This window comes from Crotalus tigris, unplaced genomic scaffold, assembly GCF_016545835.1.
Source record: "Crotalus tigris isolate CLP2741 ecotype Arizona unplaced genomic scaffold, ASM1654583v1 scf7180000023635.1308423, whole genome shotgun sequence".
Lineage (NCBI taxonomy): Eukaryota > Metazoa > Chordata > Lepidosauria > Squamata > Viperidae > Crotalus > Crotalus tigris.
The window spans coordinates 663,762-687,501 of NW_024100092.1; the positions used below are offsets into that span (position 1 = coordinate 663,762).

At 41.5% G+C, this 23,740-nt stretch overlaps 1 long non-coding RNA gene across 1 annotated transcript in view; it reads right to left on the reverse strand.

Moving 5' to 3' along the window:
• Positions 1-14,013: 14,013 nt before the first annotated feature.
• The window catches only part of LOC120297546, a 37,686-nt gene continuing 27,959 nt past the window's right edge, over positions 14,014-23,740 (reverse strand). The window contains exon 6 of the long non-coding RNA XR_005553834.1: positions 14,014-16,066. This is a non-coding gene — a long non-coding RNA (uncharacterized LOC120297546). The remainder of the gene's footprint in view (positions 16,067-23,740) is intronic.

The window sequence follows — 23,740 nt, forward strand, 5'->3', positions numbered from 1 at the left end:
TATTGGGGGCAATACAATTACTCCGCCCAATCTCTGTTCACAATCCCCCTCAGCACGTCTGTAGGTTATTGTCATCCACTAACCTAGGGGAAGGAGTGAGAGGAAATTCTAATTTATTTCCAACTGCTCTCTAGAGTGGCATTTGTCACCGGCTTAACAGGCCCTTTCCCTTTTAGTAAAGAGCCTGACTGTCCGGCCATTGTGTTGTATGCAGAGCGAGGATTGTAATCCTTCAATCTCTGTAATTGATCTGCGTGTCTGTTTCCTCCACCCCCAGATATTTCCTACTCGGTATACCTGGCCACAATGGCAGATGGTGTCTCGCATTCAGCTACACAGGGTCCCAAACTCCCCCCCCCCCAACAAAAGCACAGATCTACCGAAGCTGAAGTGGGGGGGGAAGAAGAAGACCAAAACAAAACATATTTCTCAGAGGGAACCCTCTAAAACAGCTGAGCGAGAGGCCTCGTGGAGACATTTGGCACTCAAAAAACAATTCTCTAGGGCCCAAAAAATCAGATCCAATGAGGCTGACATGGCTTCCCCTGCCCCATTGGAGGCCCCTATGCCTGAGCCTACCTTGGCTACCCCTCAGGAAATCCTCAGATCTTGGTCTCCTCTGGGGGAAACTGAGCAGAGGGATTCCCCTCACTCCTCATCACCGGCATCTTCACCAGATCAGGTTCCTACTGTGACTGGACCTAACGCCAGATCCCAGGAGGACATATGGTGTGCTCAATTTCAGGCTTTCATGCAAAACGCATTCGCTCAATTTATGTCATCCAAGGGACAACTAACCTTTCAACCTCCTTCCCAGAAGGGGCAGACCAATTTTTCTGTCACGAATGCTTCTGACACCTCCTCACAGATGGGAGAGGCGGAGTCGATGGACCTAGACATGGCCAACATGCCCTTATCGGAGGACGAAGAGACTACTCCTGAGCAGACCGTAAATTCAGGTCTTTTTGACCCTTCCCTTCTTAAATCCCTTCTAATCAAGGCGATCTCTACTGTCAATCTAACCTCTGTACAGGAGGAAAAACCTTCCACTAGTAAGGAGTCCAATCCGCTCTTCGCAAAAAGGGTAACGGAGGATAAGTACATTCCTTGCCCAGAGTTTTTCGCACCTCTGTAGAGGAACAATGGTCCTCGCTGGCAGCCCCACCTACTCCGAACAGTGTGGAAAAGAAGCTGTTTAATGTCGCTCCTTCTTTTTCCGCATTGTTGGATGTCCCCTCAGTTGACAGTCTTCTGATATCATTGTTTTCCACATCTGTTATTCCAGGGGACATGGCAGAAGCCCTGAGAGTGGAAGACAAGAAATTCGAACACTCCCTCCGTCGCACGCATCTGGCCTCAGCATGGGCAGCCAAGGCAGCAACTTCCTCATCTTTCTTCACCAGGGCTTGTATCATGTGGCTTCGCGAACTACAAGCCAGCGTCCCTGCAGATCAGGTCAGAGCACATCAAACTTTGGCCAAAATACTGGCTGCTTCACAATACGCCTGACGCCTCCTTACACGCAACTAAATACTCAGCAAGATCTATAGCAGCCACGGTAGCCTCTCGCAGGCTCCTATGGCTTAAACATTGGAAGACTGACCTAAAGGCCAAGTGGCACCTGTCAACGTCTAAGTACAACGGGACACTCTTGTTTGGGTCTATTTTGGATCCACATGTCAGTGAGGGCAAGGACAAACATAAGATCCTAGTCCACCCCTCAAAAAAGCTGGACAAGAGACCCCCACAGGAGTTTTGTAAACAGGGCTTCCGGCAATCCTGGGACTGGTCAAGAGGCTCACGATCCTTCTACTCCAAACAGGATCATTCCCAGGATCGCCCAAGCACTGGAGCCAGAGGCCAATTTCAATCTAAACGTCCCTTCAGGGGATCGGGAGGCCGTCCTTACAGGCGATCCAAGTGACGCCAGGATGGACTCTCCCAAAGGGGGTCGGTTAGGAAGGTTCAGCGACATCTGGGAACAGACCACCTCCGACGCCTGGGTATTAGAAACCATCAGGTACGGTCTCACACTAGAGTTTTACTCTCCACCACCAGACCGCTTCATCAGGTGTCCCCTCTCCAGAAACACCTCCAAGGCAAACTTGGTAGCCTCAGCCATTTCACACCTGTTATCAATTCAAGCCATAGAACCAGTACCAAGGGAACACGAGGGAAAGGGGTTTTACTCCATTCTCTTTGTGATTCCAAAGACCTCAGGAGGGTGGAGGGCGATACTGGATCTAAAGGGACTGAATTATTTCTTAACCTACAGAAGGTTCAAGATGCAGTCCCTAAAGTCCATATTAGCCAGTATCAGGAGGGGAGACCTCCTCTCCTCAATAGACCTCACGGAGGCGTATCTGCATATTCCCATTCAACCCCAATATCGCAAGTTCCTCAGGTTTTGCTACGCACACCAGCATTACCAATACAGGGCCCTACCCTTCGGTCTATCCTCAGCCCCAAGGGTCTTCACAAAGATACTAGCAGTCATAGCGGCCCACCTCAGAATGATGCCAGTGCGTGTACAATTTTACCTGGACGATATCCTAATCCAGTCCATCTCTCTCAAAGCAGCACAGTCAGACATTCAGACCACAATACTCACCCTTCAGAGTCATGGATTTTCTGTGAACTTCAAAAAGAGTCACATCACTCCCACAAGGAGACTTCAACACCTGGGAGCAATAATAGACACATCCCTTTGCAAGGTATATCTTTCTCAGGAGCATCAAATCAGCATCAGGAAGCTGGTCCACCAGGTACAGAAGGCCAGGAGGGTGTCTCTGGCACAGCTGTCAAAGCTCCTGGGGAAAATGATATCTTGCATGGGCATAGTTCCGTGGTGCAGACTCCACTCCAGACACTTACAGTGGTTCCTCCTTCCTTATCAGAGAAAGAACCCCAGTGCCTCCAACAGGAAGGTCACAGTCCCACATCACACATTACGATCACTACATTGGTGGATATCACCTGCAATGACCAAGGGAAGCATATTCAGAGAACCAACCTGGATCACTCTCACGACAGACGCGAGTCTGTTCGGTTGGGGAGCTCACCTGGAAACTCATCTAGCTCAGGATCAGTGGAAACGCTCGAACCTCACACACAACATCAATTGGCTTGAGCTTCGGGCCATACACCTAGCCCTCCTTCGATTCTCCCATCTAGTAAAAGGGAAACATGTTCTCGTTTTGACCGACAACGTGGCAGCAAAGGCCCACGTCAACAAAGAGGGAGGGACCCGATCCTGGGAACTGATGCAAGAAGCATCGGCTCTGGGCCTTTGGGCAGAGTCAAATTTGGGTTCCATCAGGGCGGAACACATTTCAGGGGAAGCAAATCATCAAGCAGACTCCCTGAGTAGAGCCAAGGTGGACCATGCAGAATGGCGCCTGGACCCGGCTCTGTTCGAGGAGATCTCTCGAAGGTTTGGGCGGCCACAACGGGACCTATTTGCCACCCCGAAGAACACACAGCTCCCCAGGTTCTTCTCCAGATTTCCGATCCCGGGAATGGAGGGAACGGATGCCCTTCAATGTCGGTGGCCGGCGCAACTTCTGTACGCCTTCCCACCACTTCCCTTGATACCAGCAACCATACGCAAGTTGATCCTAGAGGGGGCAGAAGCAATCTTGATTGCTCCACATTGGCCACGACGTCCGTGGTTTGCCGACCTTGTGGATCTCTCGATATCACCTCCGTGGAGGATTCCCCCGGACCGAGTGCTCCTCAGTCAGGGCAAACTTCTACATCCAGACCCCCTGTGGCTACAACTAGCCGCTTGGTACTTGAGCGGCAAAGTCTAGCCAGGCAATCCTACTCACCCGGGGTGATATCGATGATTCAAGCATCAAGGCGTCCTTCCACGAACAGGATCTACGACGCTACATGGAGAGGATTCTGCAAGTGGTGTTCTGTACATAGGTTAGAGCCACTCTCGGTTACTATTCCTAACATCTTAGATTATTTGTTAGAAGGCTTGAATAAAGGCTTATCATCCAGTACTATCCGCAGGCAACTAGCAGCCCTCTCAACGGTTCTTTCCTGCGATAATTCCAGTCCCTTCTCACAACATCCGGCAATTAGTGCCTTTCTAAAGGGAGCGGTCAATACCAGACCACCTGTAGTGCATCGATATCCATCTTGGGATTTAACCAAGGTACTACAGGCCTTGACATCACCTCCATTCGAACCTCTCAGTTCATGTTCTCTCCACTACTTGTCTTTAAAAGTAGCCTTTCTAGTGGCTATTACCTCAGCTAGAAGGATTTCAGAATTAGCCGCACTCTCAGTCAGGGGGGATCTATGCACCTTCTTCGAGGACAGGGTGGTCCTTAGACCCCCTCATTCATTCCAAAGGTTAACGCGATCTTTCATAGATCTCAGGAGCTAATTCTACCTAATTTCTGTCCCAATCCCACACACAGGTTGGAACATCAGTGGTACAAGCTAGACATACGCAGGGCTCTGTGTTACTATGTAAAACGTTCTTCATCCTTCCGTAAATCGGAAGCCCTCCTCCTTCCAACCCTCGACTATGGGGAAGAAAATTTCCTCTTCAACTATAGGTAGGTGGATTAGAGCTTGTATAACTCAAGCCTATTCTTCTCAGTCAATTCCCGTTCCTTCACACGTTACGGCTCACTCAGCGCGCAGCGCTGCTGCGTCGGCTTCAGTGGAGGAGATTTGTAGAGCTGCAACGTGGTCTTCTCCCTCAGTTTTTGTTAGACATTACCACGTAGATTCCTTTGTGGCGGCTGATGCTGCGATTGGCAGACGTATACTCCAACAGGTTGTCTCTGCTCAGGATCCAATAGCCTAGACTCTCCCTCCCGAGGGGACATGAGGGCTTTGGTATGTCCCATCCGGTGGATTCTACAGCCATCCTGCTGGAAAAGGGGCGTTGTCTTACCTGAACGCCTTTTCTCAGCAGGATGATGTAGAATCCACACATCCCCATACAAATAGTCTAGGCAGGTGACTAACAAGGAGCCACTATGTGGAATTCATCAGAACAGCTCTCGTCTTGTCAAAACTGGAGTCACACCCAAAGGAGGGGCGTGGCCAAAGTTCTGACCTAGTCTATCGGGCAGGAAGGCTGTAATAAACCCATCCGGTGGATTCTACATCATCCTGCTGAGAAAAGGTGTTCAGGTAAGACAACGCCCCTTTCATGGTTAACTTACATTTTGTTATATATCTGCATTTTTCCTACCACAGCGAAATCATCCATCATCAAAATGAGACTAGCATGGTAGATTATAGTCCATTCCTTCAACATGCCAGTGCAACCTCAAAATGGCTCTCATTCCCCCTGGAGGCCCTAGGGCAACTACCCACGGCAGTGGGAAAATGGATGCTCCACTATAAGAACTGCTGATTGAACTCAACAATGTGCACTGAGATATCTTCGAAATATGTAAAATACAACTAAAAGGCAAAAATTTAGTTGAACTTGACAGGACTAGGCATCTACTCTACACGAGGGGTACCGAGTATGGATGATGTGACAGAGTTGGTTTTCTCATCCACCAAAAGCTGAAAGGCTCAGTAGTAAAATTTGAAAGTATATCAGACAGAGTAGCCCAATGCATCATTCAACTGAACAAACAATAGAAGCTTCAAATCATCCAAGCTTATACACCAAGCTATAGTGATGATGAGGTTGAAGAGTTTTACGATGATGTGGCCCGGCTTCAAGACAAAGAAAAATTCCAATACAAAATACTAATGGATGACTTTAATGCAAGAATAGAAAGAACAATAACTGGAGAAAAAGCAACTGGCCCGTAGGAAATGGTGAACGAGATAGTACAGGCAATAGACTAGTAGATGTTGCTGAAGAACAGGAGCTTTATATCATGAACTCATTTTACAAGAAAAAGGCTACCAGGAAGACAAAGCATTACATGGCCAGTACATTAAAACAATAGCAGGGAAAGCAGGCTATAACAAGACCTGACAATGGCTAAGAGGAGGAAAGTTGAAGAAAGAGACAGATGGACTAATTCTGGTTGCACAAGAGCAACCCTTAAGAACAAATGCATACATAACAAGAATTGAGAAGACAGCAAATACCGCCTATGCAAAGAAGCTGATGAAACAGTGGACTACCCAGTTAGCTGCTGCAAGATGATGGAACAGACTGACTACAACAATAGCATGATAGAGTAGCAATTGGAAAATCTGCAAGAAATATCATTTGCCTGCAAGCAAGAACTGGTGAGACTGTAAAATAGAGAAAGTCATAGAAAATGAAGAAGCTAAATTGTTCTGGGACTTTAGAATTCAAACAGAGAGGCACCTACCACATAATACCCCAGACTAAACAATTGTTGATAAGAAAGACAAAAAAGTCAGGATAGTGGATGTGGCAGTACCTGGAGAAAGCAGAATAGAAGAGAAGGAGCTGAAGAAGATAACAAAATACAAAGACTTACAAATAGAAATAGAACAACAGTGGCAGAAGTAAGCAAAAGTAGTGCCAATAGTAATAGGGGCTTGGGTATGATTCCAAAACAACTAGAGCAGCACTTGAACACCATTGGCACTGACAAATTCAATCAATTGCACAAGGTGGCATTATTCAGAACAGCTTCTATCCAATGACGATATCTGTAACACCATCAAATATCCAGATCTGCCTATCCCAGGTCCTTGGAAAGGACTTGACAAAAATGCCAAGCCCATTCCAAATATCTGGCTGACTGTGATGAACCATAATAATAATACAAAGTATGCATATAGTAACAGCGGCATGAATAGCCTTCGCTCAAAAATGGAAAGAGAAAGGTATTCCAACCGAAGAGGAAATATTACTGAAAATTTTCAATTGTGCAGAAATGGATAGACTTACATTGGAACTCAAGGATAAAAGTGAAACTAAGTACTACAAAATCTGGGAACAATTTTATGATTGGTTAGATAACAAGAGGGTAGCCAAGACAAATGTATAGTGTTAGAATAAAATATAGATTATAGACAAATGTATATTTAAAAGATAAATAAATATACAGAAATAAGGGGAAAAGTGTTAATATTATATTATAAATAGCAAGCAAGCTCAAGAACTATATGTCTATATAAGTACTAATATTTCTGTAAAGTGACGGAAGATGTATGGAACCAGTGACGTCATATCTATGTCCAATGTTTTTTTTAATTTTGTATTATTAATAAAATTTATAATAAAAATAAATAATAATAATACAAAGTAGTGCCCTAGTGAGTCACTAGCTTGACGTGGTTGTAGGAGTTGGCAGATCTAAACGATTGTTTTCATCTGGAAACCAGGCACCCTCTCCTCTGCCTCAGAAAGAACAAAGCTCTCTAACTAAAGAAGTAAAAGAATTGAAACAAAGAATAACTGAGCATCTAGAACAACACAAAAACATCATCATAAGGCTGCCTCATTGAAGCTTGTTTCAAAGAAACAGCTAGAACAAGCATTAAAAGATACAAATACTGCAATATTAAGTATAAGCACCAACTCACTGCAAGAAACAAATCAACTAATGTACAGCACAGCTGCAATTATAACTGAATACCTGGTATGCAAAATCAAGAAAGAAGAAAAAAAAAACCAAACAGTGCACCATCAAAATGGAAATTAGACTGGGAAATAAGATCAGCAAGTTGAGATCAGATGCAAGCAAGCTAGAACAGATGAAAGAAAAGAAACTGAAAAACAAGAAGACGAAAGAATACCTAATAAAGAAATACCACTTAGAAACAAGGAAGATTAAGGAAGCACTGGAAATAATAAAGCAGCAATTAACACTCTAGCCAAGAAGATCAGCAGATACGAAGCTTGAATTGCAAATTATAGGCAGAACCTCCAATTTTAATCCAATCAGAAACGTTTCTACCACTCCATCAATGAAAAAACTGCAGGGAATTTGTCAGTACCTGGCAAGGAAGAAACAGTGCAGTTCTGGTTGTAGATATGGAATGACTCAAAGAAATGCAACAAAGATGCAGCTTGGTTAAAGGAGGTGAATAAGAATTTTAAAAAAGCTAAAGTGGAAGATCTTGGAATAACAACAGAAATGGTAGCGAAAAGAGCAAAAATTGGTCAGCACCAAGTGCAGATGAGATGCATGGTTTTTGGTTGAAACATCTAACTCAGAAGTCCCCAACCTTTTGGGCACCAGGGACCAGTGCCATGGAGAAAGCTTTTTCCGCGGACCAGAGAGGATGTAGTTTTGAATAATGCCTGCATCCCGAGGATGGAGCTTTGTTTGTTTGTGTGGCCCACTTTCTGGCATGCTGCAGAGCGGTGCCATTCCACGGACTGAGAGTTAGGGACCCCTGATCTAACTAGTCTATACCCACTCATTGCCAAGCAGAGGTGAAATTGAAGAATGGTTAACACCTGAGAAAGCCTACTGGTAGGTTTTCTCAGGTGTTAACCATTCTTCAATTTCACCTCCTTGTAATATGTTGTTAAACTGCTTGGCAATGAAAGATCCAACAAAAGGGGACAGCATCAGGCAACTACAGGCCAAGTACTTGCTTACCAACAACTTCCAAATTGCTAACTGGTCTCATAGCTGATGCAGTCCAACAGCATCTAGTTGAAAACAATCTCTGTATACAAAGGAAACCACTTCAATAGCAGAGGAACAAAAGAGTTCTCTAACACCTAACTGACAAAATGATTTTGGAAAACTGCAAGAGAATGAAGGCCAACCTGAATGTAGCATGGATTGACTACAAAAAGGCATTCGACACTCTGCCACATGACTGGATAATCAAATGCCTAGAAGATTGCAGCTGGTACTAGCAGAAAATGCATTACTACGGTAATGGTTAACCAGCTTGCTAATAGCATTACAGCCCATTCTCCTAGGGACAATAAGTGTTTTAGGGACAGTGATTTTTATTCATTTAGGTTCTGTATAACTTGGAGACGCCATAAAATCCAAAGCAATATGCAAATACAATTGCTGGCCATCAGCAGTCATTCTTTTCTAGCCCTATTACAGCAAGACTATTTCTCATGTGAGCACAGCCAGAGATGCCTGCTCTCAATTTGGCAGCAGAAAAAAAAAAAATATCTCAACAGCCGAGGGTCATAGCAGAGAAAATCTAATGTCAAGAAAAATACATAGTCGTTGCTGAAACAAGACATTCAGTACATCAGACACTTCATGCAGACTAGCTGAACTGAATTTCAGAAGGATCTAATCCTAAAAGCTTTATATAACTAACCACCAGAAAGTCCTTAAGAGAGTCACCCAGGCATTTTAACTCACCAGCTGTTCTCTCTTCAAAGTCTTAATTTTTTCTCTGATTCATGGGTGTGTATATTATAACTCCATTGCTATTGGCTGGTTTGTAACAAAATCCCAAAGTAGATATTGTCTCTGTCAAAGCTTTACAACTTGTGATCCACCAGGGTGAACACAAACATATTTGTGATATAGTGATACAGGAAAGGCGTGATAAATCTGGCGTTGTTATTTTCTTGGGGATTATACAAACAGGTGAGTTATCAAGAACTGGTTAAATCAAAGTAAATTCAACTAGTTGGATTGCAGCTCACGAGGGATCAATATATTTTCAAGTGTTGTAACTTTGGTGACTCCTTCTATAAGTCCTCAGTGCATGACATAAATTTCTATGGCATACATACAAGAACCTTTCTCAATCAAGTAACATTTCATCTAGTCTTGCATTTTGTGTAACACAATGGCCAGCCAGGTGAATTTGGGAAGCTCCCAAACATAGCCCCTGAACCACTGGATCACTTGCTGTGCTGTCTGCAATTTCAGCGATAACAAATTGGCATTAAGACTTGTTGAGTTCTTGCTTTTCAACTACAGGAGGCAGAATTTATTTTCTGTTTGTAGGCCAGAAGCAGGAAGGCCCTTTATTGAAAAGGAAACACCAATCCTCTAAGTCCAATTACATTACTTATAGAGCATAATCCTTCAATTAACTGAGCAATCCTTTTATTGCTGGATAACATCAGCTCCAGGAGATTTCTCCTTGGACAGAAAGGGTATCTGTTTATAGTTAGACCTCTTGACTCCCTGATTGGAAGAAGATGGACTGTTTGAATCCAAATGATCTGATGTAGAATGGTCAGAACTGTCGTGTGGTTCTCGTTCTGTTCCATAAACTTGTTTCCTTAGCCAATCACTTATTAGGTGGATGCCATTTTTATACCTCCAAATACAGTAGTTCAGTGGTTGCCAAGTCTTGTAAAAGCCAGCAGCCCTGTTAGTTGTTACCTTATGACTTATTTATTAAAGGTAGAGGTTTCCCCTGTCCAGTGGTGGTCTGACTGTAGGGGATGGTGCTCATCTCTATGGGAGCCAGCATTGCCCAAAGACATTTCCATGGTCATGTGGCTACCATGACTGTACACCAATGCACACTGTTAACCTGCCACCAAAGTGTTATCTATTTATCTATTTGCATTTACATGCTTTCAAACTACTAGGTTGGCAGGTGTTGGGGCAAGTAACAGGAGCTCCCCCCATTGTGTGGTGCTCGGGTCTCAGACTCAGGCTATCAGCTGTCCATCTGATAAGGTCAGCATCTTTAACCACTGAGCTATTGCACCCCCTTCACCTTCATATTTATTTCATTTATTTATTAGGCTTGTATGCTGCCCATTTTGCCTAGAGGCCTTAAATCTAAGTAGGTTGAAAAAAATTAACCTGAGATATACATATAGGACTGTTAGCTCCACTCAGTCTGGGAAAGTCATAGCAAAGGCAGCAGTGGGGGGGCAGAGGGGGGTAGGGACTTCAGCTTTGGAGTTTTTTTTACTTTTTTCCTTAGTATAGGACACCGAGTATAGAACTTTCCCATTAGTAAATGGTCAGGACTTGGTTATGGTTATTTATAGTAGTGTTCTATATTTCAAAAGAAAATGAACCAATCTCACCTTCAAAGTTCCCCTTTTTCTCAATCCTTCTTTAAAAATCCTCATTGTTCTCTCCACTTGACTACTTCACGATTGATGAAGTTTGTTTAATTTCTGATTGTAAATTTTGATAAATCAGTACCCATTATTTTAGGCTGTCCATGTATAGCAAATATGCCAATGTTTCTAGCCAGTCCTATTAGACTTCATGAGACATACTTCCAACAGCTTTTGGGAGGATAGTATTAAACCATTTTTTCCAAGCCAGTTTCTAATTTTAATCACCAGACACAACTGCAAGCTAAACCTTTCAAGTGGAAAAAAAATTACAGCATTTCTAATCATACTTTTATTGAGATCATCTACAGAGGACTGGTAAAGAGCTAATGTAGTTCCCATCTTCAAAAAAGGGAAAAAATGGATGCAGGAAACTACAGACCTATCAGCCTGACCTCAATACCTGGGAAGATCCTGGAAAACATAATCAAGCAATGAATCAGTGAACACCTAGAGGCAAACAAACTCATTACCAAAAGCAAATATGGGTTTGTCAAAAACAGATCATGCCAGACAAATCTTATTGAATTCTTGACCAGGTGACAAAATTAGTGGACCAGAAGAATGCTGTGGATATAATTTACTTGGATTTCAGTAAGGCATTTGATAAAGTAGACCACAACCTACTACTTGATAAGATAGAAAAATGTGGGTTAGGCAGCATCACCACCAGATGGATTTGTAGCTGTCTGAGTGGCCGGACTCAGCATGTGGTCCTCAATGGAACTGCACCTACATGAAGGGAAGTGTGTAGTGGAGTGCCACAGGGCTCTGTTCTGGGCCTTGTGCTCTTCATCAACGATTTGGATGAGGGGATAGATGGGGAACTCATCAAATTTGCAGATGATACCAAGCTGGCAGGAATAGCCAACACTCCAGAAGATAGGCTTAAGATACAGAAGAATCTTGACAGACTTGAACATTGGGCCCAATCAAACAAAATGAAATTCAATGGTTCTATATTTAGGCGAGAAAAAACAAATGCATAGGTATAGTATAGGTGGTACCTTGCTCAATAGTAGTAACTGTGAGAGGACAATCACTTAAATATGTGCCAGCAGTGTCCTGTAGCTGCCAAAAAAGCCAACACAGTTCTAGGCTGCATTAATAGAGGGATAGAATCAAGATCACGTGAAGTATTAATACCACTTTAAAATGGCTTGGTAAGGCCATCCTTGGAATACTGCATCCAGTTTTGGTCACCATGATGTAAAAAAGATGTTGAGACTCTAGAAAGAGTACAGAGAAGAGCAACAAAAATGATTAGAGAACTGAAGGCTAAAACATATAAGGAATGGTTGCTGGAATTGGGTATGTCTAGTTTAATGAAGAGAAGGATGAGGGTTGACATGATATCTCAGGGGCTGCCACAAAGAAGAGGGAGTCAAGCTATTTTCCAAAGCACCTGAAGGCAGGACAAGAAGCAATGGATAGAAATTATTCAAAGAGAGAAGCAACCTCGAACTAAGGAGAAATTTCCTGACAGAACAATTAATCAGCCAAACAACCTTCCTCCAGAAGTTGTGAATGCTCCAACACTGGAAGTTTTTAAGAAGAGACTGGACAGCCATTTGTCTGAAATAGTATAAGATTTCTTGCCTAAGCAGGAGGTTGGAGTAGATGATCTGCAAGATCCCTTCCAATTATTATTATTATTATTATTATTATTATTATTATTATTATTATTATTATTATTATTATTATTATTATCTCCCTGAAATGTATAAAAAGCTCTCCTTACTTAATATTATATGTTTGGAGTAAAAGAAAGAATTTTTAAGCACAATTATTTACTATTTAAAGGTAAAAAATTTATTATTTGAGAAACACTCACTGAGCTTTTCCCAAACATTCCAGTAAGGTGTCACTCCCTCAAAATGCATTTCCCTAGAGCCAAATCTGAAAGCCGTAATCTTAGTATGTCCACATTGCCATGCTGATGACTTGCCTTACAGCAGATTATGTGAACATAAATTGTTACAGGTAGTTCTCAATTGGTTATAAGTTGGTGTGATCATAAACCAGGTCACCATCCAACTGTACTTGATTTTATGACTGTTTATACAATGGTCATTAAGCAAATCACTCGGCTGTTAAACAAATTGCAAGTCCAAATTTGTAAGTCCAAATCCAGCTTATTCAATAAGCATTTTTGCCAGAAAACGGCAAAAAGTGTTGCAAAATGCAATCACATGGATGCTGTAACTAGTCATAAATGTGAGCGAATTGTCAAATGCCCAAAATGTGATCACGGGATGCAACAATCATAATTTAAAGGATGGGTCATAAGTAACTTTTTTGAAGTCCAATGTAACTTCAGACAGTCATTAAGGGATTGGTCACAAGACAAGAACTATCTATATTGCTAAAGCCCAGTAATATTTCAGAGGGATAGATTTATATTCCTTAAATAGTCTCAACAAGTGTTGATAATCAGTTGTGATAATAGAAGGACACTGCTGTAAATATTAAATGAAATGTGATCATTAGTCTCCACTTTTTTGAGTTGAAAATAACCTCATTCTGTTTTATTCAGTGTCCATGAGGCATAGCTAATAGAACTTTCTCTGGGCTCATTTTATAAAACAACATAGTTCCTACTCCATAGGCAGAAGCATCATCCGTAGGACAAGATTAATTTCTTCTTAGGTTGAGATGAACCCAGACTCATAGATTGCAATCACTTTAAATACTTTTTCTTGCCTTACTTTCCAACATACAGTAATTATCTTTTCTTAGTATTAGTGTAATGATTCTAAGAAGAAGACTGACAACTTAGATAGGAACCAATTATACCAATTCAATATCAATGTCCTCAAGTAGGCCTGACATTCTGATGCGTTCTCTGGTGTGGTGCGGACACTCAATTACTTTATTGGTCACTGGATGAATTCCATTTTTGTTAAATTACTATCATATATACTGTACTTCAAATTTTTTTTTTTGAAAAAGCACTTGCTTCAATCACAGCTCTCCATCTCACAGTCCTTGAAACACTGTCTTAGATGTTTAAAAAAATGACTTGAATCTCTTTGATTGATGGTTATAGTCACAACAAACCTCACCACTATTCTTGGCTGTTCTTCACAAGGTTTTCTGTGTAGGGTTCTAGATGCTTAAGAAACTCTTTAGAGCAATCTAATACATTTGACACAATCTGTTTCTTAAAATTCTTTTCAAATGTTATATTCTGGTATTTTGATCTTTATCACTTTCTGAACTCCATAAGTGGCAGGGCCAGCACCCCCCAAAAAAAGCCTGCTTCTTGTAAGATCATCTAGGTAATATGGACATGTGTATAGGCCAAAAATGGGATTTTGGAAACATACCACCAACTGATGCAATTCCTGTGTAATGTAGCCGTGAATGGTTCCATCTTGTTTTATCAAAGGTACAATATAACTTGCCTGACACAGTTTAGATGATTACATCAAGACGATTATCTTCCTTGACCAATCTGTCCAGTCGCATTTCAGTTTTGTCTCAAAGGATATAAGAAATTGCTCTGGCTTCTGAACATAAATATAGGATTTCATTTTTTTCAATGTACTAACTCCTGTGGAAGTATTGTGTGGTAGGTTGTATGATTAATAATTATTGTATTTCTTTATAACAAAGTCATCCAAATCTAGAACCTTTCTAGTTTCTTGTTGCTAGGAAAATTACATGGATATGTCTATGTTGTTATCAAGAGTTCAGTTGAATATAACAGGGACTTCCTCATGCTTTGTCTTGGCTGGTGGATTGCTTTATAATGATGATAAATATTCTCATACACTATTGTAACGGAGGTAGCAGGGGAGCCATGTTAAATGATGGCAGCAAAAAATACCAAAAGGATTTTTCAAAAAAGCATTTCATGAGTTACTTCTTTCACCAGAGACATCAAATGACAAGACTTTTTCCTCCACTATTTGAGACTTAAAAGAACATTTTCTAGACTAGAAACATAATACAGATATATACTCCTTGTCAACTCGGGATATCCTGGGATAACATACCAACGCAGAACAAGCCACTCTAAGATTTTGTGTGAGTGTGTGATTCTAACAGAAATGTCTATATCTATATCCACATCTACAAGTTAGTTGTTAAACTAGATTATCACTTGAAAGGCCTCTTCCTCCTGCTCCTCCTCATGTCTCCCATTATATAGAGTGAAGCTTCTCATATGATTTTCTCCCTTCTCTTCCTGGTAATAGTAAGCCAGTGGCCTTCTCCATCTCATTTGGGCCTGACCAAATTGCTTAGCCAAAGTGCCTGTTCTTCAGCTTCTTGCTAAAAGTCCTGTTTTCACGCATGACTGTAGCAACAGGGCTGAAAAATAAGGAAGGTTAACGCTCCCCAACAGCAGCAAAACAAAACGAAAATCTGTTGTTTTTCTTTTTTCTGAAATAAATCTTTCAGTCAGCCTCTTTTCTAATACTTTTCCAAAAAGCACAATATTCCATCAGCTTCCTGAGATCAGCTATATATTCAGAGATAGATTTCTCCTTGCCTTCTTTTATCCACCCGCTACAGAATTTGAAACGTACTGCAGGGAATTTATTTAATCATTGATGTCATCAATTATACAGCTGCCCAATTTGCAAATAAGACTCAGGGCAGCTAACAACATATTCAAACAAAAAAAAAAGTAGTGAAATTAAAAACAACAAGGTCATCGAGGATGAACCTTAGGAGAATAAACAGAAACCACTCAATGGGACACCCAACCTCTTGAACCCCAGGTCCTACAGTGTATCCAGGCTTTCAGTGCTTTATGGGAGGTCAATCTGATTTTGGGGAGTATGGTTTTCCAGAACATAGGTACTATGTTTGACTTGGAGGTTAACAATAAGATCACCTCTGCAACCCAGTTAAATCAGTTTCTTAACAAGAACTGGGAACCACATAAACTTTGAAACACGGCTGCAGGTTTCTCTCCACTTGTGATATCATTAGTGAGAAAGACATATTGAACTATGTCTTTGATTCCAAAACAACTGCTTCAATTCAGGCACAGATAAGTTGCTTCTTTACCATTGTTAGTTTTCTTCATCACCATTGTAGAGTCTCGTTCTCAAAAAAAATATGAGGCAGAGTTTAATCATTGTACGTAGGTCCACACAGCTAAGTCATTCCCTGAAAAAGAGAAAAAAATAGGGATTACTAAAAAAACAAAAGAAACTGTATCTCCCAAAAGAATATAATCCTATGTAATTATTAACACCCTGATCTTCTATGAAACTGTTCACTTCTCTTTGAAAACTATCTATGTGGATGGCCTTCACTAAGTTTGGTAGCAGCAGACTCCACATTTTACTTTTATTGGATAAAGTCAGTAATAAATCTCTCCATCTCTCCATCTCTCAACTTTCTAACAGCATGCATGACATTGTACACCTTTGTTTCCCCCCTCTCCTTCACTTTTTCAAAGTTTGAAAGTCCCAGATACTTCTAACTGTTCCTCACAGAGAATCTAATCTGTCCCCTAATTGGTTTATTACTCTTTTTGTACTTTTTCCAGCGTTAATTCACTATGTTCTAAGACAGTGGTGGCGAACCTATGGCACGCATGCCAGAGGCGGCACTCAGAGCCCTCTCTGTGGGCACATGCGCCATGCCCTGGAGATGGCAACCATCCTTCAACCAGGCGCCCGCTAACTCACCAAGGTCCCACGTGGCCGGATGCATCCCAGCATGGCTGGTTTCCCTCCCCTCCGTCCCATCCCTCCTGGCCTCGCAAGCTCTCCTTTTCCTGGGCATGACCCACTGCATTGCCTCCTCAGCTGTCGGCTATCCGTCCAGCTGAGTGGCTCCTCTGAACTGCTGGCGGTGGGCTGCAGAGCCCCAGAGTGCACCAGTCGAGGGGCTGGCAGGCTGTGGCTGCTGACGGACACTGTCGGCCCCCATGCGTTCGCTGGCCTCTGTTTGCGGGGGCCGATGATGTCAGGCAGCAGCCACCCAGCCCCTACCTCACCTTGCCCTGCGACAATGGCACCCCCGCCCTGCTTCGCCTTTCCTCACCCCGCAGGACGAGTATCCTGCCCACTGCCCCATCTGCCAGAGACCCCCCGGATCTCCCCCAACCCTGCCCAGCCCCCACAGGCATCCCTCCCCACAAGCAACATCAAGATGACCATGCCCACCTTGACCACACCCACCCAGTCTGCCATGACCACCACAGCCATGCCCACCTAGTGGGCTACGCCCACCTGGCACCCAACGATAAATAAATGGATTTTGGGTTGCAGTTTGGACATTCAGTCTCTAAAACTTTCACCATCACTGTTCTAGGATGCACACTGTGTTTACACTTTATATGGGCATGGCCCATTAAGACAATCCCTGAGAAGAAGACCAATAATTCCTATATAAAGAGATATTGTTTGGGAATTACTACTGTAAGCAACTGACTACCAATGATAAATGATCAGCGTTCTGCTCTCCCCCACCACTGACCCTTGCTTATGACCCTATAAGTGACTACTTTTTCTGGATCCATCATAAAGGTGCATTTCTCTCCGACTTTTAACAACTGCAATGAATCTGTTCTTCAAAAACCAGGCTTGTTTTATATCTAAATATGTCCTTGGGAAAGAAAGTAAGAGGAAAGTTGTTCAAATTAAAATTCTGTCCTGACATCTCACAGTCTTAAAATAACCCTATCCTTATGGCATCAAAGTAAAATATAGGCTAGAAAATTGTTTGAGAAAACTTCGCAGTAGTTGACTTTGGGGGGGGGAAACCCATCTAGCCTTCTGAAGCATGCATTCATTTGTATATTTTTAATTCTTTGTCTGTTTGTTTGGTCTCACACAAATAAAAATAACTCAGAGGGCCCACATATAATAGCCTCTCTTCACACTGGTCCTGTTGTGAGTTGATGCAGGTTCTTTTAGAACAAGTGTGATTAAATTGTATCTCTAAGTGCTTCAAAATAAAATTTAACCAATCGAAATGGCCTTTAAATATATTTAGTTTGTATCCTATTGACCTATAATCACACTTTTTTCCATGCCAGACTGTCCTATGTGAAGTGTTTTCACTGCAGGGATGTAACTGGAAAAAAAGATGCTGGCTGGTTATTTCTAGAAAAAGAGATCTAAAGACAAATATTTGAGAAGTGTTGGAGGGTTAGCTACAAGAACCAATCCTTGTCATTTATTTGAGGTGATATGGATATGTAGTTTTAAGATCAAGACCATCAAGATAATTTTCCTAGGAAAATAGATACATACAGGTACTATTTACTGATAGTTCAGTTGATTATACTTAGAAATTCATCCAGAGAAGACAGAAATCAAAATCCTATGCTAACTTTTATTTTTAGAATTATATTTCATCTTTTTCTGGATGGAGGTAAAAACTACAAGGGTCATTATTATCATGAAGATGCTGTTTTTCTGCATTCATTTGATTGCTCTCTCAATTCTAAAGATAGCTATGGTCTGGGGCACTGCCCCATAATAAATCAGGCCCTGTGCAACAGATGCAATCCAGTCCCTCATCATATCACAGCAGCTGCTATTCTTTGGACTAAGCAGAGGTCCCAATGAATATGCCACCACAGGTGAGACAGAACAGATTTCCTGCCTGCTGTTGGGGAAAGTGGTTTAAACTTCAAGGGAAAGAATTAGCTTTTCCTATCCTGACACTCATCAGAAATGCTGGGCCTGCAACTGTCAGAATGCTTGCTCAACATTTGAGAAGTTTGCAGTTCTTTCAGATCCAGGGAGCATCTAGTTGGAGAAGGCTGATTAAAATAACCACTAAAGCTAATAATAGGTATTGCTGTTAAAATTCTACTTTATCTGAGCAGCCTATGGGCCAGCTAGAGTTGCATCTATATTACAGATCCTATGGTGAAAAAAAACCGTATCTAATTAAGCTGTCTGTTGTGAATGGATGGATTTATCCATCCTCTAGATCACGGGTGTCAAACTCGCCCAGTCATGTGACGTGTCGCAAGCTATCGTGACTTTTTTTGCATTGCTGGAGCTGGGGTGGTCTTTGTATGATGCAACCAGCCGGCGGGCTGGCGGTTTCACACCCCTACTCTTGATATTTATTATTTATCAAGTGAAATCTATAGTCTTATTTCCTGTCCCAGTAGGATATTCCGTAAGGTGCTCCAACTCAGAAATATATTGCATGAAAACATGAAATAACTACTGCGTTCAGTCAATTCATTAATTTATTTTGCACTCATTTATATCTTTACATCCTGCTAATAAAAATAGATGGATGGATGGATGGATGGATGGATGGATGGATGGATGGATGGATGGATAATTAAAAATGGGTGGATAGATGGGAGGGAGGGAGGAGGGGAGAGAGAGAAGGAGAGGGGAAAGATAAAGTTTTCTGGTATATTTTTTTTATAGTATGCATAAGTCTGAATTTGGAAGAGCAATCCTTGGCCAAAAGAAATTAGTGATGTTTAAAATTATGATTTTCCTGAGAGCATTTAACATAAAGCTACAATTAAAGCAGGTGATTAGGCCAAAATAATACAGATTATTTCATTATTTTAAGAGTCCCATTGCAGCATTCCAGCAGATGATTCAACACTGAGAGTGGGTATAATACAGTTCTGTTCAGTTAACTGTCCCCTTTTGACCCTATGTTCTGTAGCTACATCTGTTCTTTTTTGACCCGTGATAAAAAAATGTACCACCAGACTTGTACTTGGTCTGTTGTGCCCCAAACAATCAGAATTTTGTGTAATTCTTTTTGCCTAGGAAAAGAGCAATATGGTCTTAAAAAGCAGATAGCACATAAGCTAGAGTTAATTGAGCACATAATGATTCCAGAGCCATAAGGTTAAGTATCCAAAAACATACAAAGATAAACAAATCCCAGGAAGCATACAACATATTTTAACTGATGCAATATTCTGTTTTGCTTTTTCTTACAAGGAAAGAATGCCAGGAAGTGAAGTGTAGCAAATAATGCAATATGCTCCATGAAATGGCGAGGGCTACATTAATTTGATAAAATATATTTGCAACCACAGATTTTCTTTTCCTATGAGCATATACAGCATTTACAGTACATGCACAGAACTGAAAACAGTTGGGTCTATACTAGTGGATTGATTGTAGTTATAAGCACCACTAAAAGTATTGATTCTATTAAGAAAGTAGACATTTTTGTCCTGAAATTTGGGATTTGGATTTGGATTTGTCTTCCAATAACTGTAATCTTTCATACAGATCTGAGCATCTTCTAACAAGGATCCATGCTGATCCATGAGAATAAGGTAACTAACTTCTTCTGGAAGAAAAATATTAAGAATAGTTCATAGCAAAGTTTTATTAGGTAGAAGCACCTAGCTGATCTTGGTTGACCTCAGAAGCTAAGCAAAGTTGGTTCTTGTTAATACTTAGATGAGAAAGCCCCCCTGGGAATTGCATGGCAGTTGGCAATTGGAGATATTTTTTAAACATAAAATCTTAGAAGAAAACAATGCTATGTCACTTCTAAACCATTGCCTAGAAAACTGTATGCATACATTCTCTTGAAGTTGGAAGTGTTGAGAGCACCTTCACTTTTTTCCAGCAGTGCAAATTTTGGGGCCTTCTGATATATTAACGCATAGGCTTGGTGAATTACATTGTAGATCACATAGCTAAAAGAAAAAGAGAAACAGCCCTTATAATGTATGGATTATTCTTTCAGCTCTCTCACTTTTGAGGATTTCTGTAAGAAGAGTTTCATTTGGATGCCCTGTGACAGTGCCTCTTAAGACATGACCAATAGAAATTGATCCCTGAGATCCTTTCAGCTCCAACAAGACATTAAACAGATAGAAAATCTAGATCAGTCAGAAGATGTTAGTAAGCAGGGCTTTTCCTTTGCTGATGCCAAAAAAAAAACAAAAAACCAGGGTTCAATCACAATTGTGAAAAATCTTTGCTTTCTCCATGCAGAATACACCAGAGAGAGAGAAGTCTCCATTTTTACAACCCTGTAATTCCATACTTCCTAGAGTCGGGGCAACTGGATGCAGCTGAGCATTTAATGGCTGGATTCCTTTCCTGACACCACGTGGAGTTCGCAGCAAATCATTTTTCTTTGCACACTATGAGAGAAATATCTGCCGCTATCTAGGATTGAACTCTCAACCTTCCGAGTTGGAGCAGAAGTCTTTACCACTAGGCCACTGTTCCCCTCTAACACCAGAGAGACGAGTAATCAGTGTTAATTTGTTTTGCGTGGGAAAAATATCCACTGCTCTGCATAGATGGACATCAAACTTCCTGCTATCTTCTCCATGGAGAAAAAGTACAGCCTGTTTCATGACTTCCCCCCCCCCCATTGGCTTAAATGTGATAGAAAATTGTCTTGACAATACCTTATAGATATTACCTTCACTTCACTGCCACCTTATGAGTGAGATGGACTTACATGTCCTAAGTGTACTCATGTTTCTGTTTTTTCCTCTTAAACCAACAGCATCTACTGACAGAGCAAAGGGTGGGAAGTCTGTTATGCTTTGCTGTCTGTTATAGTCAGAGGCCAAATCAGATAACCAGCAGATGACCACCACTTCAGGCTGATGCAAACACAATAACTTCCCTTTAGTCTTTGTTGAGCGTTATCTGCCACCATCTGCTCAGGTCTCCCCAAAGAGCTGGACACAGCAACTCCGTGCCAGTAATCTAACAGAACTGCACAATAGTGCCAGATTTCTCAGCTGGAAGTGATATAATTGCTTTTACTCTATGTTTCTTACCCATTTAATGCAAGCCAAGGCTAAAATAGCACAATGGTGAAACCAGGAGCAGTGAAATAGCGTAACCTACTGACATAGCATAATATTAAAATACTGGACCACCACAACTACTTCAGAAAAATTTCAACCACCTCAACACAGACAAAACTCAATGGAACTCAGAATTTGGAAGGCAACCAAATTTTGACAGAAGACAGAAAAAGATTTATTTAAACCAGTGGTTCTCAACCTTTTTAATGCCGCGACCCCCAACCGGTCGTAAGTCGAGGACTACCCAACCAGTCGTAAGTCGAGGACTTTCCCTGCCCAGGAGTGCCGTGCATGCGTGATGCCACCCCCTGCGCCGGCCGAGGCGTAGCTGGCAAGAGAGTCTATTCTCTATTCAAGAGAGTCTATTCTATTGGCTTTCAAAAGCCAATAGAATAAAAGGGAGTAACACAGCTAAGGAAAAGGGGGGGGGAAAATGGTGGACTGCGTTGTTTAGCGACCCCCGTGAAATGGTCGTTTGACCCCAAATGGGGTCCCGAACCACAGGTTGAGAACCACTGATTTAAACAGTTGATTAAATTGTTAAAAAAAATTAAACAGATTATATGTAACTTAGAGAATTATACCTTCCACAGTGAGAGAACAAATATCTTTTGCCTGCAATTTAAATGATCTGGGTGGAGTTTTCTTCTTAGTTGTATGGAGGGCAATTTTAAAAGACTGCAAACAATTAATGCTACAAATATACTTTTGACCAGCTTCACAAAAGACAATATTTGTTATGTCCTGGGCCTGCTGAATGACTCAGCAGGCTCAGGAGGCTGCAGAAGGCCTGGGCAGACCATGTGGTTGCCCGAGGACCAGACAGCCAATTACAATTCATTCATTAATTCCAGTTAAGTTCAACATCAGAAGTCCCAAAGTTTCAGGACTCTCACAAATAAAGTAGCATGCTTGTTGACATGACTTTCCATATGTCATGGGAAAGTGAATATTGAGGGAAAATGAACACAGAACTACCTTCCAGCTTATGCTTTTATGGCCTTTATTAGGTGAGGGCTAATATCCCAAAATTAATTATGTAGGCACAATCAAAATGTTTATTATGGAACTGGCAATTGCCATCTTCCCATTTATCTCCTCTCTGAATGAAAGTAGAAATTACTTATTAGGCCCATGGAAGGTGCAAGCAAGAGCATTGCTCTGTCTCACCTGGCTGTGGTGCTAGTGAAGCATCTGCTTCCTTACCTTCTGTTTGTTTCAACTGATTTGTATCAGTTACTGGCACCAAAACAATGCCCTATCTGAGCTGCAACGGTCCAAACAGTTGTTAGATAAAAGCAAACAGAAAACTCCCCTCTTTGTAGAAAACCTTCTACTGCTTGTCCTCATTTTTTGCAGTCCAAATCTGCTCTAACCAATGAAGGAAAGAAATGAGCTTCTGTTTTACAGATGCTCAGATCTTGTCAACCCTACAAACAATATCAATGTCCTGTCTTTGCCATTTGTGCCTTCTCATTACTTCCCATCTCTAAGAACCCTTCATTTTTTTTATAACACATTGGAATACAGCAGGAAGACACAGCATGGGAATTGCAAAGGATGAGGAAAAACCAAGAGCAATTGAGTAACTTCAAGGCTGCATTTAATTAAAGTCACATTTCAGGTATAGCACCAGCAAGAGAAACAACAGGTTCTATCTGTGCCTGCAAAGGAGAATTTGCAAGCTAAAATTCAGTGTCCTTCGTGCTGAAGGATCCACTTGAAACTAATGAAGTTGGCATGTGATTATATTTGGAGAATGTTGCTGCTGAAAAGCCATTACTGGGGCCTCTCCCCGGCAGTGATTGAAACTCCTGTATCCATGATAATCTCTTTTGAGAAAGCCTAGCTGTGAGAAGTGCTCAGCTCTGCCATTCACAGCCAAGTCACTTTTCTCATTAGTTTTGTTTAAAAAAACCACGTCTTTGGGAGGAATTTATTCAGAAAGAAAGAGAAGAAAAAGAATCATATTGGTATCTTATTTAAAGGGGAAAAGCTAGAAGATCTGGTTATTCTTGGCATCAGTAACAACTATCAGTCATGGG